The sequence below is a fragment of the Notamacropus eugenii genome, chromosome 3 (assembly GCF_028372415.1).
Source record: "Notamacropus eugenii isolate mMacEug1 chromosome 3, mMacEug1.pri_v2, whole genome shotgun sequence".
Lineage (NCBI taxonomy): Eukaryota > Metazoa > Chordata > Mammalia > Diprotodontia > Macropodidae > Notamacropus > Notamacropus eugenii.
This window is the reverse complement of record NC_092874.1, coordinates 235243260-235260276: the sequence shown is the minus strand read 5'-3', so window position 1 is coordinate 235260276 and position 17017 is coordinate 235243260. Positions and strand designations below refer to the sequence as shown.

Below are 17017 nucleotides of genomic sequence, written 5' to 3'. Positions count from 1 at the left end.
GGAGTTGAACAACTGCTGAGAAGATTACAGGGATGCACTGAGGCAGGACTCTGTTGCTTTGTCCATACTCAGATCTGGCTCCTAGCCCCGGGTGACAGTCCCAGAGTGAGGAGGAGCACTAACACAGCAGAGCTTGCAGATGCAGAGGAGTGGGCACCCTCCTCACATTTCTAGGGCAGAAAAGAGTGCTTGTGGTCACTCACAGACCAGAGCACAGGCCAGGAGAGTAGTAAACACCTCTCCTTAGATCATATCACCTTGGAAGAACTGAAAATGTACAGGTCCCTAGAAGTATCTCTGAAAACAGCTGCAGAAAACCCCAGAAGTTTGGGACAGTGCATCCTTCACCCTGGAAGCAGTTTCCTATTTTAACAATGAGTTAAAAATCAGTGATAGGCTTTGAAAATGAGCAAACAACAGGAAAAATATTCTAACCATAGAAAGTTACTCTGGTGACAAAGAAGATGAAAACATACAGTCATACGAAGACAGCAAAGTCAAAGCTCTATATCCAAAACCTCCAAGAAAAAAATGAATTGGTCACAGGCCATGGAAGAGGTCCAAAATGATTTTAAAAATCAAGTAAAAGAGATAGAAGCAAAAATTGAAAGAGAAATGTGAGTGATGCAAGAAAATCATGAAAAACAAGTCAATAGCTTGGTAAAGGAGACAGCCACACATAAAAATACTGAATAAAATTACACCCTTAAAAAGCAGATCAGGCCAATTAGTAAAACAGGTACAAAAAACTGAGTGAGGAGAAGAATGCCTTTAAAAGCAGAATTGTTCACATGGGAAAAAAGAGTTCCAAAAATCCACTGAAGAAAGCAACTCCTTAAAAAGTAGAATTGGTCAAATTAAAAGGAGCTAGAAAAACTATGGAAGAAAATAATTCTTTAAAATTAGAATTCAGCAAAGGAAACCTAATGACTTTGTGAGAAATCAAGAAACAATGAAATAAAACCAAAAGAATGAAACAAATAAAAGACAATCAGAAATATCTCATTAGGAAAACAATTGACCTGGAAAATAGATCCTGGAGAGATAATTTAAAAATTATTGGACTACTTGAAAGCCATGATCAACTAAAGAGCCTAGACATCACCTTTCAAGGAATTATCAAGGAAAACTGCCCTGATATTCTAGAACCAGAGGGTAAAATGGAAATGGAAAGAATCCACCAATGACCTCCTAAAAGAGATCCCAAAAGAAAAATTCCTAGGAATATTGTAGTCAAATTTCTTAGTTCCCAGGTCAAGGAGAAAATATTGCAAGCAGCCAGAAAGAAACAATTCAAGTATTGTGGAGCCATAGTCTTTTCTACATTAAAAGACTATAGTTTTGGGGATATGATATTCCAGAGGGCAAATGAGCTAGGATTACAATGAAGAACCACCTACTCAGCAAAAATGAGTATAATCCTTCAGGAAAGGAAATGGACGTTCAATGAAATAGAGTACTTTTAAGCATTATTAATGAAAAGACCAGAGCTGAAGAGAAAATTTGACTTTCAAATATAAGACTCAAGAGAAGCAAAAAAGGTAAACAGGAAAGGCAACTAATAATGGAGTTAATAAAGTTAAACTGTTTATATTCCTAGATAGGAAGGTGGTACTTGCAACTCATAAAAATTTTCTCATTATTAGGACAATTAGAAGGGGTACATATAGAAAGAAGGTACAGGTGAGTTGAATATTGAGGGATGATATCTAAAAAATTAAAATTAAGATATGAGAGAGGAATGTACTTGAAAAATGGGAAAGGGAGAGAGAACGGTAAATTATTTTACGTTAAAGAGGCAAGAAAAAGCTTTTACAGCAGAGAGATAGAGGGGAGAGTTAAGAGGGAGTACTTAACAGAACTGACTCAAAGAGGGAAGAACATACACACTCAGTTGGATATAGAAATTATCTTACCCTGAAGGAAAGTAGGAAAAGGGGATAAGAGAAGTGTAGTGATAGAAGAAAGGGAAGAAGCAAACCATTGAAAAGGGAGAAGGTGAAATGAGAGAGAAGATAGAATAAATAGTGGGGGAAACTGGATGAAGGGAAATACAGTTAGCAATAGTAACTGAAAAAAATTTCAAGCAAGTTTCTCTGATAAAGGCTTCATTTCTCAAATATACAGAGAACTAAGTTAATTTTACAAAAATTAGAGCCATTTCCTAATTGATAAATGATCCAAAGATATGAACAGTTTTCAGAAAAGGTAATCTGAGCTATCTATAGCCATATAAAAATGCTCTAACTATTGATTAGAGAAATGCAAATTAAAACAATTCTGAGTTACTATCTCATATCTATTAGATTGGCTAATAGGACAGAAAACTGACAAATGGTGGAAAGGATGTGGAAAAAGTGAGACATTAATGTATTGTTGGAGAGCAATTTGAACCTATGCCCAAAGGGTTATAGAACTGTATATTACTTTTTGACCTGGTAATACCACTACTAGGTTGGTATCCCAAAAGAGATTTAAAAAAAAAAAAAGGAAAAATGGACTATATGTATAAAAATATTTGTAGCAGTTCTTTTCTGGTGGCGAAGGATTGGAAATTGAGGGGATGCCCATCAATTAGGGAATGACTGAACAAATTGTGATATGTGATTATGATGGAATACTATTGTGCTATAAGAAATGATGAGCAGTATGCTCTCAGAAAAACTGGGGGAAACTTACATGAGCTGATGCAAAATGAAATGCTTTTTGTACAAAGTAACAGCAATATTGTGAGATGGTCAACTGTGAGTGACTAAGCTATTTCCTACAATGCAAAAATGACAATTCTATCTAAATTAATTTACTTATTCAGTACCATACCAAACTACCAAAAATCATTTTAGAGAGCTAAAAAAATCATAACAAAACTCATCTGGAAGAACAAAAGGTGAAGAATATCAAGGGAATTAATGAAAAAAAAATGCAAAGTAAGGTGGCCTGGACATACCAGATCTAAAACGATATTATAAAGTGAAAATCTAAGGCAGAAATATGTTTAGCATGATTACACATTTATAACCTATATCAAATTGCTTGCTGTCTTGGGGAAAGGATTGGGAGGGAAGGAGGAAGACACATTTGGAACTCAAAATCTTATAAAAATGAATTTTGAAAACTTTCTTTACCTGCAATTGGAAAAAACAGAATACTGTTAAATGCAAAAAAATGTGCAGGATGACAATCTAAAAGGCTCAAATCAATCTCTGATCTCATTGAGTCAGGGGACTCATTCCATGACACATTTTTCCATATCTTCATATTCATTGTGATTCTTGTCCACACTGGTCCAAAACTTTGTCACAAAAATTTGGCACAAAAATTTTGCCAGAGGCTTTCCTGAACATCTCCTGACATGCTGAGGGTTCCATTGGAGTATTTATTGTTCACCTTTCAATAACTGTCTTGCACTGACACCATCCCATATTCATTTCCTATCATATTATTCTTTGACCATAGCCCTATTTTTTTTGCATCTTGTTCATACCAACCATATGCCTCTCCATTGCCCTCTGTGAGATATTCACCTTTAGTGTTACTAAGTTAATGAAATTCCCTGTGTTATTACTATATGATAACCTAGTAAAATGATAGTAATTAAAATATTGATCTTTACTTTCATGGGAATCATGGAGTTGCTGAAAGAACTTTGAAATTTCCTGACAACAATATAGCCCACTTTCTTCTTCCTGTTCAACTCTAGGCATAGTTGGCTGTCTGTATCTATCATCTTTCACAAAGAAATACACACATACATGCATAATATATATGTATATCATCCCATTGTACATTGTTAAATTCCACAGACACTTAATAAATTCTTTTGATGAGGTTGTGAGGAAGGCATTATGCTAATGCAGATAGAAAAAAGAAACAGTATATATTACTGAAGAGATTGCAGCTTATTGATGATAAATATGTGTAGATATCTTTATATATGTATATATACATAAATGTGGATGTTCATGGCACATATATGTTTTTGGAGAAATTCTTTAGGGAGTCCATCCAAATCCATATTGAAATTTGAGTATTAGGCCTCCCTCTAATTAGTCATCCCAATGACGATTGACATGTCAAAATTGTTTAAATGATTATATCTCTGCCAAGAGGTTCTGGGTGTCCCAAGGACTGATGCAATCAGTTTCTTGCCATCCACAGATAAGAGTCTCATGGCATGGTACAGTGTATAAAGCACTGAAACTGGAGGGAAGAAGACCTGTGTTTAAATGCTGCTTCATACTTTACAACTCTATAACATTGAGTATGCTCTCTGTAAAATAAGGGGAATATTCTTGATGACCTCCAAAGTCCTTTATAGCTCTAAATCAATAATCTTATGATTTTGTCATCCACAAAGCTGTACACTGCTATTTTATATATCACCTGACATTTGTTATCAGAAGGTCATTGACCAAGACTATTTCAGTTGTTTCATTTTCCAAAGGATCCTGAATTATCTTGATGCATGACTGGAGAAACCTCACTTTAAAAAGAACTTTTACATATGGCATAAACAAAATAACACAATGAATTCAAATCCTAGCTCTCCCACTTAGGTCTTCTACTTAAAACTTGAAAGGTTATGTGATAGCATCAAGTCCATTTCTTTCATTTTGCAGATGAGGAAGCTGACGTTAAGACAATTTAAGTAACTTCCTCAAAATCATAAAATTATTAAGCACAGTGCAAGGTATAACCAGGAGCTTCCCTGATAAGAGATCAACATTTTTTGCCAAACCAGCATTGGGCAAGTAACCTAATTTCTCTAGATCTTAATTTTCATCTATTATGTGACAAGACAAAGTAGATGACTTGTAAAGCCCTATGTTAAGATTTGGTATTTAAATATAGCTCAAATCATAAAATTTGAAATAAATTGAGTGATTTTATTCTTATTTGGAAGATGCTTTATAGAAAATAATAATTGGTAAATCATAAAATGCAGCCATAAAATATCCATCCGAGCATTATCCTACAAAATATGATTATTTTTATGAAATAATTTATTTTCTTCCGTGTGTGAAGTTTTTGGTGGGTTCATATTCTATGAACATTAGAAGACCACATATTTATGAATTCCTAGAATTATACACACAGTTGCACACACACACATATGAATGTATATTGTGTGTTTGTGTATGTGTGTAATTTAAAGGTGTCACAGATGAAATCTTAGATTTGATTTAGAGTTAGAAAAAACCTGGATTCAAATACTACCCCTGATATTTTTACCTTGTGATGAAGAGGAAATAATGTAAACTCTGAAATTCTAGCAATTCTCTAAGACTATAAATTATCAGTAAAATAGGATTTATATTAATGATAATAATTTTCAAATAATAATATAGCTTCTTGATGTCTTTGTACACATGTATACAAAGGGTTTAATGACTAATTACTTTATAGCAACCTCTTTTGGGAATCATGTCTCTCCCTGTTATTGGCTTATTTTCCTTATTCACCCTTATTCTTATTTTAAGGTAATTAATGGTGTGTTCTGATACATTCTAATTAATTCCTCAAGTGTAGCATCTCTTTCATTGATTAATTAATGATATCTAAGTGGCTAAGCTACTTTAGTAAATATTATTTAGTTTAAAATATGAATAGTCCTCTTTTTCTCAGAAGCATTTTTTCATCTCTCCTACACTGAAATGAGGACTAAGTTTGCTGACTATATAATTTATAATCGTGTAATGATTAATAAAACAAAATGATATATATTTATTTATAATTAATTTACCTGTGAGAAGGATTTTTGGCAAGGCTATCTTTAACCTCTATTTCAATTACTGGCCTGTTCTAGAAACACAGTCCTACCATTCAGGCTTCTCAGCACACCAATTCAAATGTTTTCTGTTTCTTTATAAGCTAAGAAGTTAAGCCTGATTCTCACAAGAAACAAATTTTCTTCTTTCTATCTATCGACTCATAAACTCTCTTTAGCTTCTACAAATAACAGTCTCCTAAAGCATGGTTAAACTCCCAGTGTCATCATAACTCCTTGAAGGATGAAAATTAAACTGTAACTATTCACATTTCCATTGACTTTTAAAGATATAGTTACTATACATAGATACATATACACACATATACATATATGTATGTATATTATTTGTATGTATATATGAATACAAATAAACACATACACACACATATGTATATGTATGTATGTATGTATGTATATATATATATGTAGATATAGAAAGTATATATGGAGAAAGAGAGGAAAAAAGCCATAGTTTCTTTGGAAACTGCTATTGCTTTTTTACAAGTAATTCATAAGTTATGCACATTTGGTATATAGACATGTACATATGTATTTGTACACATATACATCTTCAATCATCAATAATTTATAGTATTTGAGACTTGACAAAGATATTTGGGAAAGAATTTGTATGATAAGAATTAAATATCTCAAACATCAAAAAACATCAGAAAAATTTTGATGAGAGGTTAAAGAGTTGTTTGTTTTAAAGATGATTGGATGAAATTTTTTTAAAAATCACAACATGTAAGAGACTGAGGCTAGGATTGCTAAGGAGTAAGAGGAACTTTGTGCGATAGAAAGAGATTTGAATTTTGAACGTGAATTTCTGGGCTTAAGTCTCACCTTTCTAATTTAATCATTATATGACTCTGGACAAGTTACTTCTCTTTGAGCTTCAGTTTCCTAATTTATAAAATTAAGGTGTGAACAGGATATGTTCTAAGTTTTCCTTTATCACTAAACTTCTGTGATTTGTTTATATAAGTTTAATTGTAACTTCCTTTAGGGTGAAGATTTCATTGCTTTTCGTCTTTGTAATACCACCACCCAACACAGTGGCTTGCCCATATCATGTCCTCAGTCACTCAGTCATCTGACACAGGCATATAAATCTCTACTATATGCAGGGGCCATACTCTACACTAGGGAAACAAAAAGGTACAACTGTTCTTTCCCTGGAGGAGGTCATATTCCAATAGGAAGACATATTAAAAAAACAACCATGTGTATAAAATATAAATACAGAGTATATGGAAGGTGGTCTCAGAGGGGAAAACCCTTAACAGCTAGAAATGTAGAAAAGTCCTCCTTCTGAAGGTGAGATTTCAGCTAAGTCTTAAAGGAAGCTAGAGAAAAATAAAAGGGGAAGATGAAGAGAGCATTCCAGGTAAGCGAGACAGTCAACTCAAAAGCATGGAGATGGAATGGGGAAATTTGCTGTCCGATTTAAGGAAACAGGTATAACTGGATTGTAGTGTGTGTAGACATAAATTATAAGAAGTTTGAAAAGGAAGAAAGGGATCAAGTTATGAGGTACTTTACATGCCAAATGGATGATCTAATATTTGATTCTAGAGATAATATGGAGACCCTGAAGTTTGTTGAGTAGGGCTATGGCAGTAGAATTAAATTTGCAAAAGAGGTCAAGAAGAATGAGACCAGGAGGACATTAACTTTGATGATTGAGGACAATGTAATCTTGGAGACTGATGACAATGGAAGTCATCAACTGTGAAAGGGTCTATGATAACTGAATAGATAGTAAAGAAGTAGAGCCATCTTTTTGGAGAAGAAGTATGGCAGTTAAATGGAGAGTTAGATAGAACTATAGCTGTATGTAATAAAAGTTCCAAGGGAGCAGTTTTCAAAGATTGGGAGACCTGACCATATTCATAGGATAAATTGGAGTCAATATTTTATTGAAGAGTAGTAGAGCATCGAGAGTTGAAAAAAATCTTAAATACAATTTAACTCAACCTCTGCATAACACAAATAAGAAAACTGATACTTGAAGATGTCAGCTTAAGTTTTTAACAAGGTAAATGACGCACTCTGCTTTGAACTCAATGCCTCTAGTTCTAAGTATTACAATCATTGAGTTTAACCACATTCCACTAGCCCAAGGTCCTGGAGGAGTCAAGTGGGATGGGAAATGGCAAAGAGACAGAAGGATTGGCCTTTGTATGCCAATCAAGTGATGATGCTGAGATGTTTTGAGGTACACAGCGCAAAATCTGCTCAAAAGACTAAGTCATCTTCTATCTGTATAGTGCTTAGGGCTGTTGCTAGGAATTTGGAGAAAACAAATATTTTCAAGACATATAACAGATTATACTAAGACTTCAAATTTGAAGAAAGTTCAGACTTTTGTTCCAACAATCTAAGTATTAAATCTATGAGACTTTGGACCATCTTAGTTAAAAATGCATGAGCTCAAAGCCTTCCCCTCCACCCACCCATCTGGAAGAAACCTTACCTACATAGCAAGTCTGATGGGTATAAATTTTGTGTTTTATGAGTCAAGACCCAAATTCATATTTATCAATGTAAGTATTACATGTTTATGCATTTTAATCATCTTTAAAAAGTTATTTTATAGAGGAAGCAGAAATCAATCATGCACTTAAGAAAAGCTAAAGTAACTTTTTGATGTTCAATGCCCACAGAAGCATTCTTTATACAGCCTTCGTACTGCTTCTTATATTCTGGATATATTGCTTTATGTCTTTAACTTTCCTTTTTTCTTTTGTTTAAAAATTCCCGAATGATCTGTGCACAAAGAATATGAAGATACTCTCTTTGACCAAATGTATTTCCAAATTTTTCTAACAAGTAATTCTAAAAGATGAAAAGTAGAATATTTGGCACTAATCATTAAGTGCAAGCAAGATATTTTGTAAATACCCTAAAAAGATGGATAATTTATAAAATTTCCCTCATTTTCCATAACACTTAGAAAGTATTTTGTTCCTAATCCTTTTAGTAACCTGTAGAAGTTTCTAAATATCAAAGCCAGCTTCTGAGTACCTGGGGCATTCCTCAAATGTGAGTTTTCTGAAAGTGATGTCAGCTGAAATGCACAATTTTGGTGAGTATTCACCCAGAATCATAGCTCACAGGCATCCTTTGATGTTCCTTTTACCAGATCAATCAGAGGACACATTAATTTAAGCAAAGGACATTTACTTAAAATAAAAAGCAAGACAAACAAAAGACGGCTAACTGAAGCAGGCATATTCCTGATACTCATTACTAAGATGGTTGCATACTGGTGAATCAATTAAAACTAACACCAGAGAGCTGATTGTTATTTTTTTTTTTTTTTTGGTGTGAGCATTTACACCCCAGAAACAGGCAAAACACTACAAATCAAGGCTTGATTTATCATCTTGTTGATTTTCTAGACTTAAGAAAGTGGTAGACAAAATGTTAATATAAATCAAACTTAGAAGTATGTCAGGCCTACTTTTTCTTCTTTTCTGGAGAGGCAGGTGTTAAACATTTACTAATATATACCCTGACCTTTCCCCCATGTATGTCTCTTAGGAGTGGGGACATGAGCATAAAATGAGTGCTGGTTTCTACTACTTCCACATTATATCAGGAACAGAAACTAAGAAGTCAGTCTAGCAGAGTTTCTTAACCTGGGGTTCATGAACTTGTTTTAAAAAAAAAAAAGTTTTGATAACTGAATTTTAATGTAATTGGCTTCTTTTATAAATCTATGTGTTTTTCTTGTGTGCATTTAAGAACACTGTTCTGTGAAGGGGTCACAGTTCTCACTAGCCTCAACGGAGTTCATGATGACTGAAAGGCTAAGAAGTCCTAGCAGAATATTAGGTAAGTGATCATAGGATCAACACTGTCTTTAGAGTAGTTGATCTCTCTCTCTCTCTGTCACACACACACACACACACACACAAACAAACATGGTGAGAGGGAGAGGGATACAGATAGTTTACTTTTGATCTTACGCTGTAACTCAGAGTTTACCTTCTCTTGGTTTCCATAGGCGAAGTTCCAGACAGCTCCACCAGCCTCATGACTTCACCAATCAAGGTGCAGATAAGTGGAGGGGTGAGGGGTGTGTGTGTGTGTGTGTGTGTGTGTGTGTGTGTGTGTGTGTGTGTGTGTGTGTGTGTGTGTGTGTGTGTGTGTGCAGGTAGGGCTGACTCACATTGATTTCACCTAATATTCCAAGCTAGTGGAACAATTCTGCAAGTCTAAGGAATAAAGAGGGAATACGTCCACTCATGTCTTTGTTTCTATCCCGAGCTACTATGTCTCTACTTGGTTCTTCATTTTCTGGCTCTGATTCTAAAAATCTCCTTGCTGGACTCCTGAAGGCATCGCCTTGATATGGGCCTATCCATGCCACCCTGGGGCAGAGTTTCCCTGGTCACAAATGCTTCTCAAATGTGGCAGAGCTCTGGAGAGGTTTGATATTTTATGTAGGAAATAAAGGCTTACACTACTGATTGAATCATGATAGCAGCCCATTATTTTCTTTCTCTCCCTCCTAAATAAAAGACAAGATAGTTAGTGACCAATTCTTAGAAAACCAGTCAAGTAAAGCAAGTATTTATTAATAATTCCTAGTTAACAAATCAAGTAAAAAACATTAGTATTAATTAATAATAATTAATAACATCTGACATTTAAATAGTGCTTACTTTGTGCCAGGCATTGTGCTAAGCACAATACAGATATCTCATTTGATGCTCTCAATAACCCTAGGAAGTAGGTGATATTATTATCCCCAATTTACAGATAAAGAAACTGAGGCAATCAGTTTAAGTGACTTGCCCAAGGTCACACAGCTACTAAGTGTCTGAAGCTGGATTGCTGAGTACTTCACTTTGTAATTAGGCTTGTGCCCTCATTTCTTTTCTGAAACTCTTTCTTAAATATAGCCAGAATCTTCTGATCCAAATGTAATGGCCCTTTTCTTTGTAAAGCACTCTTTTTCCATGACTTCTCTGCTTCATTTATCATATTTAACCATTTCATGCCTGGCACATAGTAGATGCTTAAGAAGTGCAAGGGATACAAAGAAGTCCCCTTCTTTCCCCCCAAAAGTTCTTGCACTCAAAGAACTCAGTCTATCAGGGGAGACAATAGACAAAGAACCATGAACAAGCAAGACCTACACAGCATAAATGGAAGGCAATTTCAGAAGGAAGTCCCTAGTATCAAGGGAGATAAGCAAAGGTTTCTTGAAATGAGATTTTAGTTGGAACATGAAGGAAGCCAAGGAAGTTTGGGATGGAGATGACAAAGGAGAGCATTTCAGGAATAGAAGACAGCTGGTAAAAAGGCATTGAGTTAGGAGATGATGCACCATGTACAAGAAAAAGCAGGGATTTGTCCCTGGATCTTAAGTCCATGGGAATATTCTTTCACTCTTTGCCTTCAGAGATGCTACAATCACCTGACTCTTCTGGCACTACTCTGGCCCCTGTTTCTCTACCTCCTTTACTGACTCTGGTCCTATTCCTAACAACTTAAGATGAGTGTTCCTTAACATTTCTTCCATGAAGCTTATTTTCTTCTTGTAACTTCTCTCCCTTGACAATCTCATTTACTCCCAATAGCTCCAATGACCAGTTCTATGTAGATGAGTCCCAATTCTCTCTCCAGCACTGACTTCTAAGCTCTGGAGCCATGCTTCCAATTGCCCTCAATGCATTTCTGTTTGGATGTCCCAATGATGTCTTAACCTACACATTCACCAAACTGTGTTAATTATAGTTCCCTAGCTTGCTCCTTCTCACCTTACTCTATGTTAGTGATCTCCCCACTGAGATTTGAAACAATGAGTTTATTTTTGTCTTTTTGTTGTTTCCCCTGTCTGATATCAAGGTGCTACTGATTCTACTTCCACAATATCTCTCCTATCATTTCCCTCCTCTTACCAGAGGTAGCTGGTGCCAAGGTGGATACAGTGCTGAGTCTGAAGTCAGAAAGACCTAAGTTCAAACTTGGCTTCATATACTTATTAGAAATGGAATGCTGGGCAAGTCACTCAACCTCTGTTTTCCTCAGTTTCTGCAACCATAAAAATGGAGTACTAACAGTACCTAACTCACAGGGTTGTTTTGAGGATCAAATGAAGTAATACTTATGAAGCACACAGCATAGTATGTGACAGACAGTGGTGTTGTCATTCAGTCATTTTTCAGCCATGCCAATTCTTCATGCCTCATTTGCTATTTCCTTGGCAAAAAAAGAATACTGGAGCGGTTTGCCATTTCCTTCTCCAGACTGTCATATAGATGAGGAAACTGGGACAAACACGGTTAAATGACTGGTCGTATAACCAGCTGGTGTCTAAGGCCAGATTTTAACTCAGGAAGAGGAGTCTTCCTGACTCCACACCTGACACTTTATCCAATGTGTCACCTAGCTACCCATGACATAGAGTAAGTACTATATAAATGCATATTCCTTTCCCTTTCTTCTCTAGTTAAATTGCCTCTATATTGCCACTCATATGAACTACTTCAATAGACCCTAACAGTGCATTCCTTCACTCTCTACTTCCCTAATCTGTTCTTCATAAGTTACAGAATAACGTATTAATGTTTTCTTTGCACATAATTTTGGTAATTTGTGTTTTCTGCTGAAACAAAAAAGTTCAATATCTCTTCATTGGCTACTGAGTCTTTATCTGATATTTAGGGCTTTCTTAGTTGACGATACCTTTTTTCCCCTTATGTTAATTACTTTCACTTATTTTATTATTTATCCAAGCTAGACCCTTGAACAAAACCTGACTTTTGCTACCTTGGTTTCATGCCTCATTACATTTCCTATCCCTAGCATATTTTCCTTGTCCACCTATATACTTGGTAAGAGCATACCCATCCTTTAAAGTCCAATTCAAACATTAACATTTTCACGTAATCTTTCCTTATCTCCCTATCCCTATTAGTTAAGACCTCCTACCTTGGATAACAATTTGTTTTGCAATTCTCTGATGCAGTGCTTTATTTTTTTTAATGTTCTGCAGATCTGCTTTTTACATACCTTTGTCACTTTTTAATCATCTTCCCCACTTCCAATGGATCTTTCCTTTGTAGGAAAAAGTATAGATAAGTGAAACAAATTAACACATTGACAATGTCTGACTGTGTATGCCTAATTTTGCACCTATAACCTAGATAAGAGGTGGGAAAAACACTTCTCATTCCCCTGAAGATGCTTCCTAATGCAATTAACAGGAAGGATTATGCATCACTATGATCTATATCTGTATCACCTCCTTATGTGATTGCATGTTCCATAAGGTTAAGAATTCTATATTATCCACATTCTTTCCCCCCCAAATTTCAGGCAAAGTGGTCTACCCATATAGTATTTGTTTCTTTAAAAAATGAATAAACTTCTGAATGAATGTGTCCATACATGAAACAAATAAATTCCTAATACTTCCTTAAAAACTACAAAGCAAAAAACAAATCCTCAGTTGCATTGTGGAGTAGCCTGAACCTCACAGTAGCAGCCTAATTTTCCCCCTTTTGTTCCACAGGGTACAGAAACTTGTATTATAAGAGTGGAAACCGCCTCCCCCACCAAAAAAAAGAAAAGAAGTCTTACTCAACAACTATGGAAAATGGGAAAGCTGTGATTCAGAGAAGAAACCCTCCTGTACTTTTGAAATTTCCTTTAATAACTGCCTGATAAAATATAACAAAAAGAGAAAAATTCGGCTATTGGGTTGGGAAAGAAATATGGGGAAGAAGTAGGTATCAGAGATAGAAGAGACCACTAGATCTACAACCTGGAATACTTCTGTTCAAATCTTTATTATCTGTTTGACTCTGGGCAAGTCATTTGACCTTTGATATCTTCAGTTTCCTCATCTGTAAAAGAGTGAAAATAATAGCATCTAATACTGAGGTTTTTTGTGAAAATAAAATGTCAATGTTTGTAAAGTGCTTTACAAGCCTAAAAGTGTTACATAAATAATTAAATATTATTATTAGTTATTCTTGTTATTTCTGCTATGGGTTATATTGTATTTGGTAAATAAGCATTTGATGTTTCACAAATTGTGAATCTCTAAAAGAGGAGAAAAATTAAATTGAATATATGCATATGTGTATATACATATATGCATATATCTGTGTACACACTTACACATGAATACACAATGCATTTGCAAATATACATGTGTACACACATATGTATGCATGCATATTTGTACACATACACATGTATGCATGTGTGTGTGTGTATGCACCAAAAAATTTGGTTTTAAAATATTGGCTCTCCTACTGACTACTTGTGTGATATTTTTAGGCAAATCACTTTCCCTCTTCAGATCTTACTCCCCTCATTTGTAAAATGAGAGGCCTGTTCTAAATCCCTAAGACCCCTTCTGATACAATTGTAAACACAGGATACTATATAACTGAGATCATGACTTTCTCTTTTCCCCAGCATCTTCTTATCTTCATATGTCTCTTTTCCAAATACTGTGATCGTAGAAATGTTCAGATACTACATAGAAAACTTTGCTATATTATCATGAACAAATGAAGAAATGCTGCATTGACTTGAGTTCTTCTATAGGTGATTTAAAAAATAAATCTTTGACTCATCTGTTCTCTACCTTTGCCAACAATGCCAGTATCATTCGTCATTGTACTATAAAAAAGCTAAATGCTTTTCCTTTGAAATAAAAGCATTTCTTCCATTCTTGACTTTTCTTTTCTTTGATCTTTGCTTTATTTAAAAAAAAAAAACGCTTTCATACCCCAGCTCTGGCAACATTACCTTTCCTCGAAAATGAATGTTGATTAAAATGGATTTTCTATCATTTGTACAGGGAAGACACGATACATAATTGGTTGTGAAATTTAAGCGAGTGGTGTGTAAATTGATTCCTTAAAGAGAAATATGCTTGTTTAAGGTCACTACTTTATTCATGCATCATGTATTACCCCTGGTGACACTATATTACTTTTTCAAAGTTATTTCAAAGCTGGAAGCCAATAAGGAGGAAGGCTCTTGTTGATCAGGCATGTGCCTTATTAGCATTCTTGCAGGTTTTTTAAAAGGAAGTTTCACTAAATGAATTCACCAGGGAGTCTCCTGTGCATGGATCAGTTTCTCTACAAATCTTTTTGCTGTAAGATTTGGGATTATGAATCGTCCAACCAATAGACACTTCTCAAAGATTTATTTTATTCTGATCTCAATATACTAATTTATTTCTCTGAGTTTTATGCAAAATCAGCTCCCATATGTTGTAAGTAATATCATCCCTGAGTTTTAAAATACAGAACGACCAACAGACCCCATGCATGAAGTATAGTTATAATGCATAGGGAATCAGAATTCAATATGGAAATTACCTCAGCTATGAATTACTGGAACCAATTTATGTATCCTCAGATTGCATGGTGGTATTAGTAAGGATGGAATACCTTAATAGTTTCTGAAATTATCATTAAAAGTATTCCCAGGTGGTTCACATAAGCAATGTTATTAGATTAATGTTACTCTTGGCCTTGAGGACCTTTGAAACTTCTGTTTCTGATGCAGGCTAAAATATTCTGTCAGAACTTAGAGTGTAGAATCTTTTATATAAAAATATTTTGGGCTTTGCTATTCTATATTGCAGTGTTCCATAGAAATATTTGCAGATCCAATCAATTCAATATCATATAGAAAAGTTATTTTTTGCTTCTTTAGTTTTTGATATTTCTGTTAAATTAGTTTTCTTGGTCTTCTAATGTAAGTAACTGCTCTATGAAGAAAAAAAAAATATGTTTATTGGGAAAGGGAACCAAGAAGTAGACATCTGAACTTGTGTTCCTAGATCTAGCTGATTTCACAGTCATCTCAAATTCCTCTGTCACAGGAATGCCCAGCGGCTAAATCCCTTAGTCTCTCTAATGCTCAGTTAGCTTGCCTTTAAAACGATGGTAACAATGCACACTCTATCTATTTTACAATTATTGTTGTAAGGAAAAAATTTAGAAAAAAATGGAAGTGCCAGATGAGTGGGGATTGTTAGTGTTATTTAATTTTGTTATTATCTTTACTTTCAACAGAACATAAAGAGAAGTAATCAGAATAAAATACTATTCTGTTATTATTCTTTTAAATGGAGTGTGTAGTGAATGGCTGTGCAGATGCACACACATGTGTTTATGTAAGTATGCATGTATGTGTATTAGACAGATATTGACATGATTTTCAAAAACTGAAAAGAAGTATTAGAATGTAGGCTTATCTTCTGTAGAATACTTAAAGAATCATCACAGCAATTCTATTACGAGAAAGGACCATTGGGATAATATGTGCATCTTCCTGTCCCAATGTGGTTTTAATTTTTTCTGCTACATTTTTTATATTGTTAGTATCTCATTCTACACATATTGGAGGTTTTGAGAGTTTGATATGTCAACAGCTACTAAAAATTTCCTTCTTAAATATATTTGGATCATTGTTTTCTCTGACTGCTTATGGGCAAAATTGTTTCTGAATACTCTTGGTTCTCTTATGGTTTTTCTGTTGAATCTCCAAGTAAAAAGGTTTTCCCATACCATTTCATATAGATTATATTTATCATTTCTTAAACTGTAGCAGTATCTCATTACATTCAGGAACTGAAATTTAATTCTCCATTCTCCAACCAAGAGTATCCATATAGTGCATTGATAAAAGAAAGTAAAAAAGTGTTGCTATACATATTTTGGTATATATTGGTATCTTTCTTTCTACATTTGACCTTGATGGTGTATGTGCCTAGAAGAAGAATCTTTTGACTCAAAACTCAATTGCTTAGTATAATTCCAAATTGATTTCCACAATGTTTGAATCAATTATTGACTCTACCAATAATATGTTTTTTTTTTTTTTATTGTCAATCTGCCGAATTGTTTTGCTTTGAATTTCCCTTATTATTAGACATTTGGAGCAAAATTTATGTGGCTGAAAGTAGTTAAAATCTCTGTTTATATCCTTTAACCACTTATTGGTCAGAGAATGACTTTATGTCTAATATTTTTGTTACTTTCCTTTATTTCTTGGCTCTTATTTATACTCCCCTACCCCTTCCCACGAAGTAGCATTTCATAAAGCTCTTTGCACGTTGCTCATTGGACCTCCTATTTGTCTATTTGAAATGCATTATGGTATTCTATTACATTTATATTTGTAATCTAACTATTCACCAATTATTAGACTTTGAAACAGCTTCCAGTTTTTTGTTCGTTGGTTGATTTTCTG

At 34.5% G+C, this 17017-nt stretch overlaps 1 long non-coding RNA gene across 1 annotated transcript; it reads left to right on the top strand.

Annotated features, from left to right (window-relative positions):
• The first annotated feature begins 9509 nt into the window (after positions 1-9509).
• Positions 9510-14486, top strand: LOC140531481 (uncharacterized). The gene is made up of 3 exons (XR_011976338.1): positions 9510-9613; positions 9786-9832; positions 13305-14486. It is a non-coding gene; the product is annotated as an uncharacterized lncRNA (long non-coding RNA).
• The last annotated feature ends 2531 nt before the right edge of the window (positions 14487-17017 follow it).